The 17961-nt window shown below is 41.9% G+C and overlaps 1 protein-coding gene across 2 annotated transcripts in view; it reads right to left on the bottom strand.

Annotated features, from left to right (window-relative positions):
* LOC126272257 (hemicentin-2-like) overlaps nt 1–15051 on the bottom strand; it is a 1823560-nt gene extending 1808509 nt beyond the window's left edge. Inside the window, exon 1 of one of the 2 annotated variants that reach the window (XM_049974974.1) lies at nt 14493–15051. The gene's annotated coding sequence lies outside the window, so the exon portion shown is untranslated. The remainder of the gene's footprint in view (nt 1–14492) is intronic. The other variant, XM_049974973.1, reaches the window with a different exon arrangement.
* Between the last annotated feature and the right edge of the window lie 2910 nt (nt 15052–17961).

Raw genomic sequence — 17961 nt, 5'->3', positions numbered from 1 at the left:
CTTATGTAAACAAATACGTAATCGCTAGGTTTGATTTTCTAAAGCAAGTATCTGGAGAAATGAGTGCTGTCAGCTATCGTAGGAACTCATCTTCTTTGAAGTGAAATTCAGTTTAGTGCGTCTATATTCAATACTGGTTACGGTTCACTGCTCGCAGTTGCATGCTTTATATCAAAACAGCAGTTAAATTAACATAGTATGGGACGAATCTTTCGCGTCTCACATAAAAAACAATTGTAGAAAGGGAAGAGATTTCTAATGCATACGAGACTCGTTACGAAAGTCTAATAGATAATAGTTTCATTTTTATTTGGTGTGAAACATTGACCTGCGGTCAGAGTGCAATACAAACATCAGACTACTGCGTCCCAAAGAAGCACAATTTGTATTTTGAATGTTGACGTTTAATCATCTCTTCTAGTCCAAAATCGACGAGTTGCGTCGCATTTATCTTCCATAGTTGATACCTGATATAAGTTACGTGATTTAGAGAGACAGAGGATTTCTTTTGAGTATTACTTACAACCATCACGAGGAGGAGCATGTTTCGTTTCTTATAATATATGGTTGACTCTCAAAGTGCGCTAGAGTCCGCCCCCCCCCCCACCCCCTCCCCCAAACACACACACTCCCATTTCGTGGACGTTGTTCACTGTTACGTCATATTACTTACGTATCTCCTACTTCGATCTAAGAATTCGCTGTTAGAGATTGTTCCAAGCCACTTCTTCCATCTAAAATCTATAGAGGCTACGTTATGGCTGGCCAAGAGGACAAATGGATATTCCGCTGTTCATTAACGGAGCAATTTCAGTCGTCGTGCGTAATTATAATTACTTTCCACCGAACGCCACTTATCTAGAGGAACCGATATCTATTTAGCTGGTAGCTTCAGAGTAATATAGTAATGAATGACGTGAAGAATGAATTTTGCACACTTCGCCTCTGTAGATTACACAACACGTGGTTACCGCATATAGGAACACGTATGATACGGAATCAAAGCCATTTCAGAAATCTAAGCAACCATGTAGTCGTTACTGTGAATTCGTGGTTAGAAAGAAAAGGAGCTTTGGGCGCGATTCAAGGAAATGAGACAGTATAGTAATTACTAAAAAAGTAAATGGTGCAGTGGATAACATCCGTTGTCCTTGGTCATTGTTCGTCACCAAAGAGGTGCGAACAATATATAGAGATTGTAAAATCCAGGAGGGATTGTTTATTGTACGTTTTTGTGATGACTGATAATTGTATTTAAATGCAAAATACTATATTATTCGAGGGGATCCGTGGGATATTTTCTCACTTTTATAGTTTTACATAATGCCAGTACTTGCAATGAGTGCAGTTGTGGGGACGAAGAGATCCATCTTTAAAAATAAACGGAAGTATGTGAAATACTAATTTTGAATTCATGATATATCCTTGTATTTACATTTCAAGGCACGTAAGTTTGAACAAAATTCAATCACAGTAAGCACGTTAGACCGTCGTAGCAATTCATGGTGACAATGATAAACGAGTTTGTCATTTTGGAGAGTTTATACGTCTAGAAAAGTTAACGTGTACCACAGGCAGAGACAATGTACTACCACAATGGTCACGGTTATTATATGTGACAATGGTGTATACAAATTATCCAGTTCATAAATACTTTAAAACAAATAAAATGGTATGTGCAGTAAGCTATAATGACAAGGGAGTCTCTTATTCATTATTAATAAGTTATCGTCGTAAAATATAGCTTTGAAGCTGGGAATCCATGATACATTCCCGCCTATGATTATTATGAGTGTCTTTAATGTTAAAATTTTCCACAAACAGTAAATATGAGCGCAAAATCGGTATGCACTGTCAGAAGCCTGTTAAGAAAACCTTTCTAACAATGCCTCACTCATTCCTGTAAGATCGCTATGTGTTGAGAAAAAGAGATGGTTTTGAGAAAGACAAGTATGATCGCGTATTCATATTCGGGAGGTCGTATATTAGTCGAGTGCACAGTGGCTAATAGTTCATAGGTGTTACTAGTAGCAATGAACATCAGTCGAAGAAAAGTAGATGCGATTATGATCCGCGGGGAAGACATCAGTGGAAATATTCTTCCAGTTATCAAGTCAGCGGTGAAAGAGTTTTGTTATTAAAGTGTAATCTGTATATTTCTTGGATACTGTCCTATTCATAAAATGCTCAACAAGCATCGGGAACACAGGAGTGACTTAAGTAAACTGCGGGATCTGTAATGAGTGTGTGACACTACAACAGGTATCAACCAGTGGGAGACTTCAAACTGTGTGGCATGCGCTCCGAAAAGAATTATCCACGAAAATCAGTGGACAAAACTTGCGGTAGGCCGAGCACGGTGGCTTCCAACATGAAAATATGGATGAAGATTAATAATTCCATACAGTTTGAGACCGGTAATATATGTAGTATTATAGATACCTAAGTAGATATTTCACTGAAAGTTTGGCACAGCACTGTGTTTAACATTCTGCTGACATTGAATAATTCACTCACACTAACAGAACATGTAACCGTAGCTGTTGTTTGTGGCTCAACACTTCATTACATTAAATATGAGCATAATATTTGTTAAACGAAGTATCACAACCCTAGCACTGAAACAATGTGTTACAACTCGAAGCCGTTATTTCAATCACTACGTTCACCTCCCAAGAGCTTACACCTTCACGTTTACAGGCAGCTGGGACGAGGTACAAAATGGTACACTGGAACAGTCATCGGGGAATTTGGTGTTGGTTACGTGTCAAGAGAAGGAGAGTTACAGTTATCATTTATGTAGGAAACGAAATTTACGTTTCGATAGCCAAAAAGTGCTACCCACCGTATAGATTTGTAGATCATATATTCCTGATATCTGATACAAGGTAAAACCCACCTTGCAATAAATGAATTATTCTGAGGAAGCTCCGACTTCGCAACTGATACCACTGGGAGACTCCAACTGGAATTACCGAGGGAGTTGGCGCAGGGCTTAGCACAATGGACACGCATTCTGGAGGACAACGGCTCAAATCCGCTTCCAGCCATCCAGATTGAGGTTTTCCGTGATTCCCCTAAATCGCTCTAGGCAAATGCCAGAATAGTTCTTCCGAAAGGACGCTGCCGATTTCCTTCCCCATCCTCGACACAATCCGAGCTTGTGCTCCCTCTCTAATGATCTCGATGTCGACAGAACGATAAACCCAATCTTCCATCTTTCCTTCTCCCAACTGGAATTACCAGATAAGGCTTTCGGTATATCCGTGTAAAATACAAACTACTAAGAAAAACGGTAAATTTTAATCATACGTATTGAGTCTTGGGTGTTGAACAGATAATACAAGAAGTTACTGGTAGCAATATATTGGACTCCTAAGGGTACCATCATGAATTATTCTTCACGGCTTCGCTACCTATTTTGGAAACACACACATGACAAAAATAACTCATATAACGTTTTACAGCATCGTTCCGCCCTCATTTCATTTCAGACAGTAGTTTTCGGGACGTAATGGACTTTTATCTTTGTTGGAAACATTTGATGAGTTAGGACTCTATTTTAGTATTTAGTCGACGCCAACATTAGAGATGGTCCAGTCAAAATCCTTTTGATAAACAGGAAACATGTAATAACGTTGACTGAAATTGTACAGGATTTCACAGTCCACATATATCCCATTAGAACAGGTGAAATATGAAACGCACTTCTTAGAACGCGTTTCTAGTTAACTTATAGTCTGAAATTGGTAAAACTAATTTAGTTTTCTGTCCATAACATGGTGCTGCATCAAACAGATTTTAGGAGTCTATGACATATCGGAGCTAATTGCCAGAAATTTTTGAGGGCTTTTGTCTTGGAGAACAGGGGTATTTTTTATTCAAAATCGTTCAAATGGCTCTGAGCACTATGGGACTTAACATCTGAGGTCATCAGTCCCCTAGAACTTTGAACTACTCAAACCTAACTAACCTAAGGACATCGCACACATCCATGCCCGAGACAGGATTCGAAACTGCGACTGTAGCGGTCGCGCGGTTCCAGACTGAAGCGCCTAGAACCGCTCGGTCACACAGGCGGTATTTTTATTACTTAAAAATGAAAATGAACAGTAAAAATGGCAATAAAAATCTTCTTATGAGTTTACCGGTCTCAGTTTATCTTAGACCATCTTCAGAGCTCACACCAGGATTGTACATGGTACCTGCTCCGTTCACATCCACGGTTTATCATACTGGTGCGAGGTCTGAAGATGATCTAAAACAGACCTTAAGGTACTCTCATAAGAAGAGGTTTGTTGCGGTTGTGACTTTTATTTTTCATTTCTAACTGTCAGACATTAAAATAATATAGAAAGAAGCTCTCAGTTCTTATGGGAACGAGTTTACTGTAGTACCTTCGGTCGGATAAAATATGTTCCTTTACAAATTTTGAACACTACATGTTCTACTCTTTTATTCCGTATCGGACAGACTGTAAATACCATCATATTGTATCTTTGGAGTAACTTTAAAGTAACCTGTTAGTCACAAATTTTTCGCCCTGTCCGGACATGCAAATATTGCCACAGTTCCGTGGGATTTGTATGCCAGCTCAATCCGATATCCTCACGATGTAACATTCTAGATGTCTGTAGTGACTGCACAACACTGACGAAAACTTTTACAGGAACAGAGGGCCACTATTGTATTTCCGAACCTCCAAACTACCGCTGAAGTTTTAACTTCTTGTTGTCAAGTTGCTCTATAAAATGAAAAAAAAAACTTTTCACGAAAGACATTTCTTCTTTTTTTCTTCCGTAATTTGTACTAAATTATACCACTACCTTCGGAAAAATATTTAGCTGAGGTAACTGAATTGAAAACTAAATATAATTGTGGAAACGAAAGAAATGAGATGCGAAAGCCTCGAAGACAGCACTTAGCGGCGTCATTATAATGAACCAGATCGTTTCGACACTCTTTAAAAAGCACGGTAACGACGTCGCAGACGCCCTAGTACGCGTACGAGGACGACTTGTTTAGTGGCCTAAAATCAACTACCAATTTGGCATCGTGCACTTGAAATTTTTGTCAATTTACACGCCTTGTTTGTGAACAAGAGTGTAAAGAAATACTAGTGAAAGGTTAGCGGAGCATGAATAAAGTGTTGTCGTGAAACGCCTAAGTGATAATAAAAACACTTGCATTCAGCTGAAATGAACTGACTGTGCTACAACAGGGTATCTTGTACCGGAGGATTTTAACGCTCGAACGTGAACGATTACTTCTTTCGCAACGTGAAATATGCGTCCCAACGGTTCCAGGGTCGTTATTGCCAGTACGAAAAAGCGCCCGGGAGAATGCAATTACTTTAAGCAATCGACCTTCTTTGGTGCCTCTCTCAACGTTATTGTTTTGAAATATTTAAAGTGCCACTTAATAATATTTCCATACTAAGTCAAGTCTGACAGCATGAAATAGAATAAAATGAACTTTTACAAATAGAAGATTGTCACTTACGTTCCCAAATTTAGAACAGATGTACTACTACCAGGAAGTTTAGTCATTAAAAATGTATGTTGAATATGAAAGTTGCATTTACATTATGGAACATCATTTTTAACATTATTATTTAAATATTCTACTCAGGTTTGTTCTGTAACTTGCTGGAAGTAAACATTATCGCGAACAACGAACGATAATTCTCGGTATTATGTATTCAAATTAATTAAATGTAAATAATCATTCACCCCTTTTTAATGTAAAATTCTCGTTTCGTTAAATGTTAGCAGAAAACAGCCAGATTAATTTCTAATAAAGAGCGCCTTGTCAATACACAGGACCAGTATAACCACATTATCACGTGGTACGCATACACTGAACTGGGAACAGTGACCTGCTGTATGATTCATTCAGCTAGAGCCGCCAGAGGTATGTATGGAAGATTCGTCTAACACTCGCAGATATACGGGTAGGAATGAAGACGTGGAAAGGTACATTCTGTCATGACCAATTCATAAGCAGTTAAAACTGTTTCTTGAGAGAAATAAGGATAAAAATGAATGAATGTAATGCGTCACTTACCTCCATAATACGATTCGCAAGATTTTGACACACAAAACAATTAAATTCTCCCAGTCAAATAATTTAAAAAGTAGTCGTCAGTATTTCTATTAATAAAGAATTACATTGTTCAAGGAGCTATGAACATGCTATGTATTTCGTTCCCTTTGTTAGACTTCACTTTAATTTCCTCGAACATAAATTGTTACTTAAGATATACTAAATACTGATCACTTTTGCATTTAATCAATTAACTATGAACATCAAAACGAAACATACATCGCAAAAGAAGTGAAGGGCATGAATGTTTCATGTTGGCTGAGGAAAGAACGGATCTTACGCGGTCATATACTCTTAGAAGGAACGGGAACACATTTTATATTACAGTGATTTACTCGAACATCGGGTAAGGAAGATTAATATTATAAGAAGAAGCACCGCCACCAACTGATCAGGAACAAGAAAGGATGTAAGGTGAAGTATTGTTTAGTAGATCATCACTATGCCCCCCTGACGTGAGTTAGGGTAAAGAAGGGAAACGTAAAGATAGGTAGTTTATAGGGAAACCATTGTCTCAGGAGCAACACGCCACTGTGTATGTGGTACATGCATGAAGTCAGTTTTGAAAGAATTGTGTTGTTCGCATTACGAACATGCTGAGAGACATTGATAATAAAGGTAATGCTTACTTTGACGGCAAAGTAATGTAAATTTAGAGAAGATCGACTCTAAACTAATTTCTTCGCTGGGTGAGAATGTTTGGTTTAAGAATTAAGAGGATAAGTCGTGTTAGATTAAGGCAAACACAGGCACCATCTCATATATTTTTTCGTCATTCCATTGGTGAGAAAGTAGTACGGCAGTAAGTAATAAAGATATAAATTAATCCGCACAGTCTACCTTGTGTACACAACAGTCGTCTATGCAAATGCAATTGGAGCGAAACGGCTTTCACGTTTGCACGAAATGTTATTGAGGTGTCTGTGAGTTTCGTTAGTCTCCTCAATTAAGAATTTGTTAGTGGAACGTCTACAGTAGATATTAGAACTTTTTATTCGTTTCATATCTCCATCAGCATTGACTACCGGCTATGCTATGATACGCGTGTTATGAACGAACTAACCGAAACGTCCTTTGGTTTTAGTAAGCTCCATTGTGTTCTTAGGTACATTATCGTCAAGATACAACATTCTCCTCTGCTATATATACTTCATAGATTTCTTTGAGTACATACGAGCTCGTGTGATCGTGTAGTAGTCTCTACGTTTTTGGAGTAAATGACTATAGAATTTCGTTAAGTCTGCTTTACCCCTTAGTTCCTGAGAAGCTAGAGCACTCTAAGGAACGCTATATTCAAGTCATGTTTTATTTTACTTATTCAAAGATATCAGTCCAGCGTCCAGTTTGATGCCGTGATCCAGTTCGTTGTGAATTGAAACGGCCATTATCAAAATAGACTAACAAAAGTTGAAGTCTACCGATGAATTTTGTTAACTTTGCTGTAAAAAATTTTCACGTACACTAATAAATTCAAAATTTGCGTCGCTTCGGGAGTCATGAAACACAGCAATCTTTCGTATCCTGAGACCATATAGCAGACGAGAGCCGTACTGGATGCCAGATATGTCGAAGCACAACCGTTAGCATATTAAAATAATGGCAAGGGCCACCGAATGAAATACTGATCCCTCAACCTACACTGCGTTGGTACAAGTGGTCATGAAAGTATAGACTTTAAGACAAAGAAGAGGTCGGTGGAATTACTTGCTATAGGGGAAACGCTGTTGACGCGTTTCCTGATGCCCCAGGAATCCGGATTGTGTGAGAGCGGATCCAGTATCGAAAACACCCACCTACAAGTGAAATACACCAAAATAAATAAACAAACAGAGAACTAATTGTTTATAGTGTTTGTAGTAGATTAGCAGCTGGGTAATTGTTTAAGGGTTTTATTGCAGTATTGTAGTAGAAGTAGTTGTAGATTTTAATCTCTTTTTTTAAATGAAGTATCATAAGTAAATAATTCATACATAACTTATTACGGACCAAGAAAATGTGATTTGTACGGCCATTAGCTTGTCAGGTAACAGGCAGTAATAATGAAGAATGAATAAATAAGCTCACTAGGTGAATACCGGACTGGTACCAAAGTACCGCCTCAGTTATATCATTCACAAACATTTATAAAACTTTCGCACATTTTCACGTGAATAACTTGATAGGCAGGCAGTTGAGGTACATATATTCCGTCTGGGAGAGATGAGACAGGGGTACCGAGTTGACAACTGATAGAGCATCTGGCCACCCCTCCGCTTAACCATACCAAATCAGTTAATAACCATGAAGACCCAGCAAGCGGGAGAAGGGCACAAGAAAAAGAAGTTTAACGAAACTTTGTAATCACTTTGTCGTACCAACGTTTATAAAGGAGGAAATTTACTATGGAACCAGGGAGAAGTATGTTCTGAATACTAACGAACATTTACTATGACCAGTGAATAGTATCGTCAATATGTTGTGCGTTTCACTGAGCTACAGTACCGCCCGATCCACGCCAGCGTAGCGAAAGCCTGTACCCGCGAAATACTGGTGAATGTAACGTTAATACAGCTACCAAAACAATCAGAAACGCCTAATTCCGATTACAGATCGTTTAGTTCACCAACGCTTTGTTGTGATCGTTCAGTAGGTCGTAAGCCTGTGGTCAAAATATTACACTGCGCGCGCTCGCACGCACACGCACATACACAAACGCGCACGCACGCACACACAGACACATACACACAGATTTAATACGTAATTTCTCAATTCTGTATTTTTGCTACACTGGTGTAACAGATTGTGTGAAGTCGACGCTGTGCCTCCATCAATTCTCTCCTAGAGATGGGAAAATATGTTTAATACCATCTTCATAGTTGATAAATGATATGTTGCTGACGATATTCCGTCGAGGGCGAAAATACAATGGAAAAATTGAAATTTGTGGTGCGGTTGACGGTTTTGTGCAGTAGGATAATTGCTATTTTGTTTGACATAGGAATCTTCTACCGACAACCACCGCCTTTGGGTTTCCAGGCGTTGTTTGTCCAGGGAATGTGACAAACAACGCCTTCTTCTACTATACGTACACTGAAGTGCAGTCAGTCTGATGTAATCATGGTGTTCACTACTAATGAGATCGCTATTACCTTCTAACGCACAAGAAATAAATATATATACGTACGGCATGTCAGCAAAGGATATTCGTTAACTCATAATCGGTTTGCATTAATGAAACAGATCTCTTTGCCTTTCAATCGAAGAAAAAACAACGGAGTTTCTGTACTTATTCAAAAATACAATCCAGTTGCGGATAAATCATACAAATAGACCTCGAGTAATTCTTGAGGCCGTAGATAATTATCACTTGTTGGATAACTAGGAATGTGACTGATTCATACAAATTGTCGCATACCACGAAATGCTAAGCATCGCAAATCGGCCACCAACAGGATGAAAAACTGCACCGTGTCGAAAATATCAAGATTAGTAACGCAGTGGAATAAATATGAGAACTATGCGTGCGAGGTATTATTCCAAAATCAATTCACAATAGAGACGTTTCATTGTTTCTCACTTCAGTTCCTACTTTACTGATTTGGGGGAAAATCCTGATAAATTTTAATCTTACATAAAGGACATAAACAGATCCAAGTCAGTCTCACGGCCATTCTGCGACCAATGAACACTAAAATTATTTTGCTGAGGAAGATCGTTCTATGTCTCCTGGTTTCAACTGTCACCTGAGCGCCAAAATGATAGATACTGAGATAAGTGATCGCAGGTCGGAAAACGAAATAAAATAACCCAGCAGAGGAAATACGACTAGACCGTATGCGACAAGTGTACTATTCTATGCAGCTTACGCAACAGAACCTTATAAATAGGATCACCCGTTGAACGCTGGAACCATGAAAACTTACAAGCAGCTGTAAAAAAATTTATAAGCATTTTGGAACTGACAGGCCCATCTGTGGTTGTATACGTCTGACATCATCAATCAGTTTTAAAATTTTCGCCCACATTTTATGCTGGTTTATTGTTACCGTTCTGCAAACTGAAAATATCATCTGTAGGAACTAAATTGTTTGAAGCCACGGTCACTGATCATGAGAATGGATTGCTATAGTTCAGCGATGTCACAGAGTGAAAAACAGACGAACTTATGGAGTTTTTGATGGATCTATTGGGTGACTGAGTTGTTACTCGTAGATAACAAATTCTCCTAACCTGGGAGAAATTCTCACATGTCAATGTTACTTCACTTTTACCCGAAGAGTTTTGCTGGGTGGTTAGTCTTCAGGATGCGTATCAGTCGCTGATGATTCTGTCATGTGTAAGCAGTTAGCAACGCTAGAAAATAGCAGACAAAAGCAGGAACACCCGCAAAAGATGGAAAGACAGATGCTGCACTGAGATAGTTTGCAAAGATTCCTGAGGAGAATTAAATTCACACCATGAGGAAGTGAACACAACCTGCGATTGACCTATACTTGAGTATTACTCACTGATCTGTGACCCTTGATATATATAACGCAGATAAATGTGAACGCGAAAAGAGTGTGTGTTTCGTCAAGAGTTCGGTCAGTAAATGCGAGGGCGTCATTAAGATGTTTCACTTAACAGCACCACAAGCTGCAACACTGGCACAGTACACCACGGGGAACTTTCAGCTGAAATACGAAAGGCGCACGTTCCAGGTACATCAAGAAAATACCTTTTCCCAGATATGTCTCGCATATGATCAAGTCTGTGCATTGAGAAGTAATTAATATCAGGCTTGCTGGTAGCAATTCTTCCTCTGCATTGTTCGTGAATGGAAGAGGATGGAGGGGAATAGCAGTTGCAGCAGTGGTTCCCTCCGCTACATCCCGTAAAGTGATCAGTGTAAGAGATTTGGGGAATTTATCATCATGTAGCATTTGCTTACTTCCAACAAGAAGTAAATAAAACGCTACACATTTTTAGTGCCTGTATGTGAAACCATAACACCTATTTCCATCCCCAATGAACCGTGGACCTTACCGAGGTTGGGTGACTTAAGTGCCTCAACGATACAAACAGTCGTACCGTAGGTGTAACCTCAACGGACGATTATCTGTGGAAGGTAAGGCTAACATTTAGGGTTCCTGACGCTGGGCAGCAGTCTTTTCAGTACTTGCAAGAGCAACATTCTAGATAATAGAGTGATCTGTCCTTGTAGCTTTACCCAAAGTGGCCGTGCTGTACTGCACTGAGAAAGCAGGACGAAACTGCAGCCGTTACATTTCCCAAGCACGAGCAGCTCTACTGTGCGTGGAAAGCCGCACGAGACCATTCTTCGAACTGAAGACACCATCCGCAGTGGTTACAACCTATATGGTGCCATGAAAATCAGGAGCAGATTTCAAAGTGAATCCCATACGTATATAATACACTCTCTTGAGGGCAGATACAGTAACACAGTGATGGGGAGACACTGACATGTCTCGAAGATGTCTAAGTGTACTGAATCAGTCACATTGTTAAAAGAGTCGATTATATGCCCTTCAGTGGTTAATGATTGAGTTAGTGGTCACTGGTCTCATGGTGTAGTTAGGTAGAGAAGTACCTATAGCCAAACAGTTTCATACGTCTAGTAATTTTCATACACGTCACAGCTGGAGGATAATTCGGGAGGCATTATGGTGAATCTAAGTACTAAATGTACCATAGACTTTAACGATCTTCTCTGCGCGGACTGAAATGATGGTTTACGATTCATCTGACCATTAATATGGCCAATGTACATATTGTCATTATTGATAGTTACTTTTTCCTGTAGACAGTATTTCTTAAATTATTCATTGGCAACTGACATTGGATCAAATACTCAAAAGAAAACATGAATTTCCGACACTGACCCCCTCCTCCCTCTCTCTCTCTCTCTCTCTCTCTCTCTCTCTCTCTCTCTCTCACACACACACACACACACACACACACACACACACACACACACACACAGAGAGAGAGAGAGAGAGAGAGAGAGAGAGAGAGAGAGAGAATTAAATTGCACGATTCTAAATTGCATGTTCGCAAACGTACCGACAAATAACACCTCGAGTAGATCTGAAAGGAAGATCGAACGGCGGAAATATTGTGGCTAAGGTCTGCGGCCTATCCTAGCCACTGCCGGTGGTCTCAGGCACTTTGTTTGCCATGAATAGGCGTTGAAGTAGAGCAGTTCGCCACGAACTTCACGGAACAGTGGCGTGCTGCACGAAGCAGCCAGGAGGAAAAATTTTTCGGCGGTAAACGCACGAGCGGTGCACAAAGGAAAAGTACCGTAGTTGTTAATCACGCTCACTCGCTTAAAACTATTTCTGCAAGGACCAGGTCTCAGGTGGAATTCACAAACGGCGATCTGAGGTTTTATTTGGTTTACGTTTCTTCTTCCGCTGCACAGAAGCTACACGGCGTTTAAAACAGCATAGATTGACCAAAATACTAAAAGAAACCTCGCGTCTTTCTTTCAGTGTCTGTGGGTTTAGAACAACATGTTCGCAAGGTAATCAGTGAAGATAGTAGGTATACCAGGTAATGGACTGACGTTATGACCGCAAAAGTGTGTTTAACTTAGGCAGTAAAAACGCAACCTGCGGCAACAAACTCATTTTGTACCGTAGAACCTAAACGAACACGAGGTCATTGCAAGCAGTATCGGTCATACGATGGCAACACAGAGATTACTGTGTCTCGAAACATGCAAATGAGCAATTCAACCGCCTTTTATATGACTGTACCCGCTTGACATTTGGTGTGGGTTGTAGTATTACACTGAAGAAGAAAACTGGACATTGAATTTCGCTGCCAGTGTGTGATAAATGAACGAAACATCTGTCCGTCAGTGGAATGTGTGCAAGAGCGCTAACCCTAAAAACAATGTCCCTTAGAAGAAATAAAAAATTAATGGTTATGTTACGATATATGAAATGCTTCGATCGTCAGTTTTAGGGTAATCACACTCTACAAGTGTACGTTACTGATATGTTAGTAGAGACAGATATACAGATACAGAGATCAAATGAAAGTATTTAAGAGAAATATGACAGTAGGTAGGGCGTATTCCTATAACCGTTTGGTTGCTAAACGGAAGAGTTTCATAATAATAACATTCACAAGTTAAAATTGCTTGCCTTACGTGGACGTGGTACCAGGTTTATATCGTTCGGAGAGAATCGTCCGAATTAAATATATCTGCATAACATTCCTGATAGGTCGAGTCGTTTCTTTCGCTGCCGCACTACGGTAGTTTGATCCGGTCATTAAAAACGCCTCCAAATGAAGCTACATTTCTTTTTGCAAAACCTCCTCCAGTTTTGATGTACACTGTGCTTAGGAATCGGTGACAACAGAGATATGAAGAGCGACAAGGTAGTCCAAAGTTAAGACTATGTGAGGACAAGTATTAATGAAATTTTAGCCATGGAATATAATTAATATTTTCAACATTTCGCAGCCCTGTCAGCAACTCTATAAATAGTAATTTTAATTTCAATAACCAACAGCCTCAGTTGCACCGTTTACCTAGAATTTACCTAGGTTTACCGTTGATTTCCAGTAAAACACTCGTGGCTGCCGCATCGCGGACGCGAAGTGGGGCCGAGACAGTTTCAAATAACTTTTTGCAGCTTGACGATAATTTATTGCTTTGTAGTTTTATCTTGACGATGTCCACTATGGAAAAACGGTAGTTACTGTTATTCTGAAAAAAATAGGGTTATTCAGACTGAAACCTAGGCAAATTGTAGATAAACGGTGCAACTTGGGCTGTTGGTTTTCAAAATTAATGTAATTTATAGTTTAGATAACATTTGACAAGTTTCTGTCAACGCGCAGTATGAGTAATTTATATCTCTATGCTTTCACAGACACGAAGAAAAATAATATATTCATGACGTCTCTGGCCGCGAAATCCTGCCCACATATTGTGAAACTAAGTCAAAAGAGATTGGAGAAGTAATTAAGTACTCCAAGAGGTTTCCAGCTAGCAGCCGGATGACGTCGACATCCTGTCAGGATAGTTCGACTGACAACCATTCAGCCATCGCCAGGCGAATTTTACGCTGTAATACTCGCCTGAAGATAACTCAATAGTTGTCAGCCGAAATATCGTGGCAGGATGTCGACGTCATCCGGCTGCAAGCCCGGAGCCTCACGGAAAGCCATTATGCCGGGAAGACGTCGAGAGTAAAAATTATTTTTAATTTTCGCTTTGATCTGTCATAACGTGCGATTCAACGGCGATGTAAATTCAACATAACTATTGTTTCAGATCACAAATAGTGTGCTTTTTTCTTCAGTTTCATTCTGTTGATTATTTTGTTGGGGTATATGTTGGATCTGATTAAAACGACTGCATGCTGTGATTGACAGTCTACTAAACTTACCTCGTCTCAGCTTGTGTAAGCCTGGCGACTGTCGAATCCTCCTAAGCGCGAGCTAAATTCATCTGTCACTTCGCTACCGTCACTTCGACACACGTGTTCCCACACGGTTCACCACGTATCACTAAGACGTACCACCTCCCAGGAACGTGAGGCGAGAGAATCAGTAAACAAATTTCCTCTTCATACCTTCCAGCAAGCTCGGAAACAACACTTTTCAGAGGACTGTCACTGAAATGCCAGAGCGCACGGTGACAGCTGCCGCGAGGGACATCACTCGGGAGGGCACAGTCGCTGGCACATGCACGAGGAAAACAGACGGTGCGTGCTCGCTCGTTCCTCGCAGTGCACGCGCTACGCCGGTACGAACACACGCCTGACAGGCGGAGTCCCTCGGGGTGGGCGGCTACGCGCGCGTCGGCTGTCCCGGGAGGACGCGACAGGTCCTGCGCCTTGCGTCGGGCGTTTGCCCGCGGGCTGCCGGCGGAGGCAGCAGCAACAGCAGCGGCAGAGCGGCCGTGGGCGGGCGCGGAGGGGCGCCGGCGGCTGCAGGACGGGCACTGCCGGCCGCGCGCGACCCGAGCGCCGCGCGCCGCACGGCGCATGCGCGCAGCGCACAGTGCGTCGAGCCGCGCCGCCGGCGAACGTTTATTGGCTTGCACCGCGGTCCGCTGCGCTCCGACGATGTGATGCGTGTAAATCTTGTCACCCAGCTGTGCAAGCTGGCGGCTCGTACGATCAGCATTACATGTGCAGCCAGGAGCACTCGTAATCGTAATAGTGTGACAGTTTTAAATCTCTATTTCTAGTTTGAAATGTCTCTGCGGCTTGTCAAACATTTCATCTTGGCTAAGCGTCTATGGTACGCTTCTTATCAGAACTAGATTTTCAAAAAGATTCATCGCGCTTCTACACGGTCCAGTCACACTGACCACCATAGAGAGATGGGGCCCCTCCACGCCCGCACCAACGTGGTGACCAAACCAAAAGTTCTACTGTCAGCTCCGTAAACATGTTAGTTATTTAGTAAGTGGATCACAGGATACTGGGCTGTAATGTTATCCGTTCGTCTGGGTAAGACTAAGTATTAACACGGTCTTTCAGGTGATAAATAGTGGACGAAACGCGAGTGAGGGTAGCGATTTGAAGAGCAGAGGGATGGGTAGTAAGAGCAGTAGTAGCTTACTTTTTTAAACAAGGATGGGGCCCCTCCACGCCTGCACCAACGTGGTGACCAAACCAAAAGTTCTACTGTCAGCTCCGTATAACACGTTAGTTTTAGAATCAGGAGTCACACGATGCAGGCTGTGATGTTATCCATGCGTCTGGGTAAGATTACTCATTTACATGGTCCATCAGCAGATAGAAGTGGTGAAAACGATCGAAGGGTAGCAGTTGTAAGGGCAGAGGAAAAAAAGTGCCAAGGCAAGCGCCAAGGGAAAAAAACCTTTGCGACAGTAGGACGGGTAGTAAGGGCAGTAGCGGATTGCTAGCTGCGACAGCGCATGCAAGGTGTGGTTATGTTAGTGCGAGGTATCGTGCATCGTTACCGTTGTCGTTGCTGGCGCTCGTTCCAGGATCTGCTGCTGCTGCGTCCCTGAAACATTTCATTGTCGTCATATATTAGTGGGCGATCGGTCATAGATCAGCTCACAGTGTGGGGGGTGTGTGTGGCTGGTTTGCGTGCTGTGTACAGTACGGTTTCCCTGCGATTGCCGGTATTTCGGCGGGTTAAGCATCTGGGGTTGCCAGTAGTAGCTGAGTTGCAGGGGCTCATCAGGACTGTCATGTTAGCGTGCTATGAACCATAGATGTTCAGTTTCGTGCTACTAGTGTTTTTGGTCTATTATGTTTCCATCTATGGTTGTGGTCGTAGTTACCCAGAGAAAGGATAAACGGGTTACGCGAGTGTCTCGTGCTTCTGTATAGCCGTGTGGAGAGTTTTTGGAATACCTGCAAGATGGTATGTAGCCGATATTCCCGGTGAAGGTCCGCGGTGCGCGCGTAGCGCGGAGCGCTTACTAGCTGCTACAGTTCATGCAAGGTTGGATTTGTTAGTATAGGTATCATGCATCATTACCGTGGCAAGCGATGGCGATGTATCCCAGTTGCTGCAGCTGCTACATTCCTGGAACAATCAAGATCGTTATACAGTAGTGGGAGATCGGCCATAGATCATCTCACTGTGTGGGGGATGTGTGGAGCTTGTGTGCATGCAGTGTACGGTACGGCTTCCCTGCGTGGTGCCAGTTATTCGGCAGTGTATTCCACCTGGATATCCAGTAATGGCGACTGATTAACAGGGCCTCGCCTTTACCGTTATGTTTGCGTGTACTTGGCCATAGATGTTATGTCCTTACAAGTATGTCTTTTGGTCTTTCATGTTTCCATCTATGGTTGTGGTCGTAGTTCCCCAGATTCAGAATAAACGGGTTCTGCGAGTGTCTGGAGTTTCTGTATAGTCTTGTGGTGAGATTGTGGATTACCTCCGTGAGAGTCTCAAGTCTGTATTCCCGGTGAAGGTCCGCGATGCGTGTGTATCGTGGAGAATTGCTTATGATTTTGAGTACTTTGTTTTGTATGACCTGCAGACGGCGTAGGCGTGTAGGCGCAGCGTATCCCCAGACAGGAGCTGCATACGTCATCAGGTGTCGGATAAGTGTCATGTACATGGACCTCGACACCCTTCTGTTCAGTGTGCTAGGCCTGTTGAGCATAGGATAGAGCTGTTTGAGCCTCGCGCTTGCTCGGTTGGTCATGTGTTGGATGTGGTCCCCCCAGAATAATTTCCGGTCCAGCCATACACCGAGGTATTAGACTTTCTCGCGGAAACGTATTGGGCGTGCATGGAGAGTTATTGGTCTACAGTCGTCTATGTTCGGTGTATCGGGAGGACGCGGGCAACAGGGCAGTCGCCGTAAAGCGTAAACGGAGCGATAATTGGCTTTCCGATCATGGGAGGAATTATACCCGAAACGGCTCGGGAGTCTGGGCGCATAGGCTCACGAGGGTTGTGCCCACCATGACAGTGAGAAGAGTCTAGAGAAGTATGATATTGAGATCTGTGGGGGCCTACAGAACATCTCCAGCGGGACCCTATTAGTCATAATAAGGCTCTACCCTCTGGACTTTAAAATAAGGGAACAAGCGGCATGGTACTGGGCAAATAGGGAAATTATGAGAAAATTGTAGATATCATGGGTGTAAGGGTGGAGGACAAAAGGGAAACAAGGAAAAGAGGGGAGGAACTTTGGCAGGAGTCTTGGGAGGTAGAAGAAACTGGACGTAGAACTTTACAGTTCATATTAGATGTGAGGGAGCGCTTGGACATGAAACATTTTGAGCCTACACGAGGACTGATCCATTTTCTCACTGGCCATGGACCCTACACGACATACTTATGTCGATTTGCGAAGAGGGCTACTCTCGCGTGTGACTGTGGCGTGTCAGAGGGTACTTCCGACCATGTAGT

This window comes from Schistocerca gregaria, chromosome 5 (genome assembly GCF_023897955.1).
Source record: "Schistocerca gregaria isolate iqSchGreg1 chromosome 5, iqSchGreg1.2, whole genome shotgun sequence".
Classification (NCBI taxonomy): Eukaryota; Metazoa; Arthropoda; class Insecta; order Orthoptera; family Acrididae; genus Schistocerca; species Schistocerca gregaria.
This window is presented reverse-complemented; position numbering and strand designations above follow the sequence as displayed.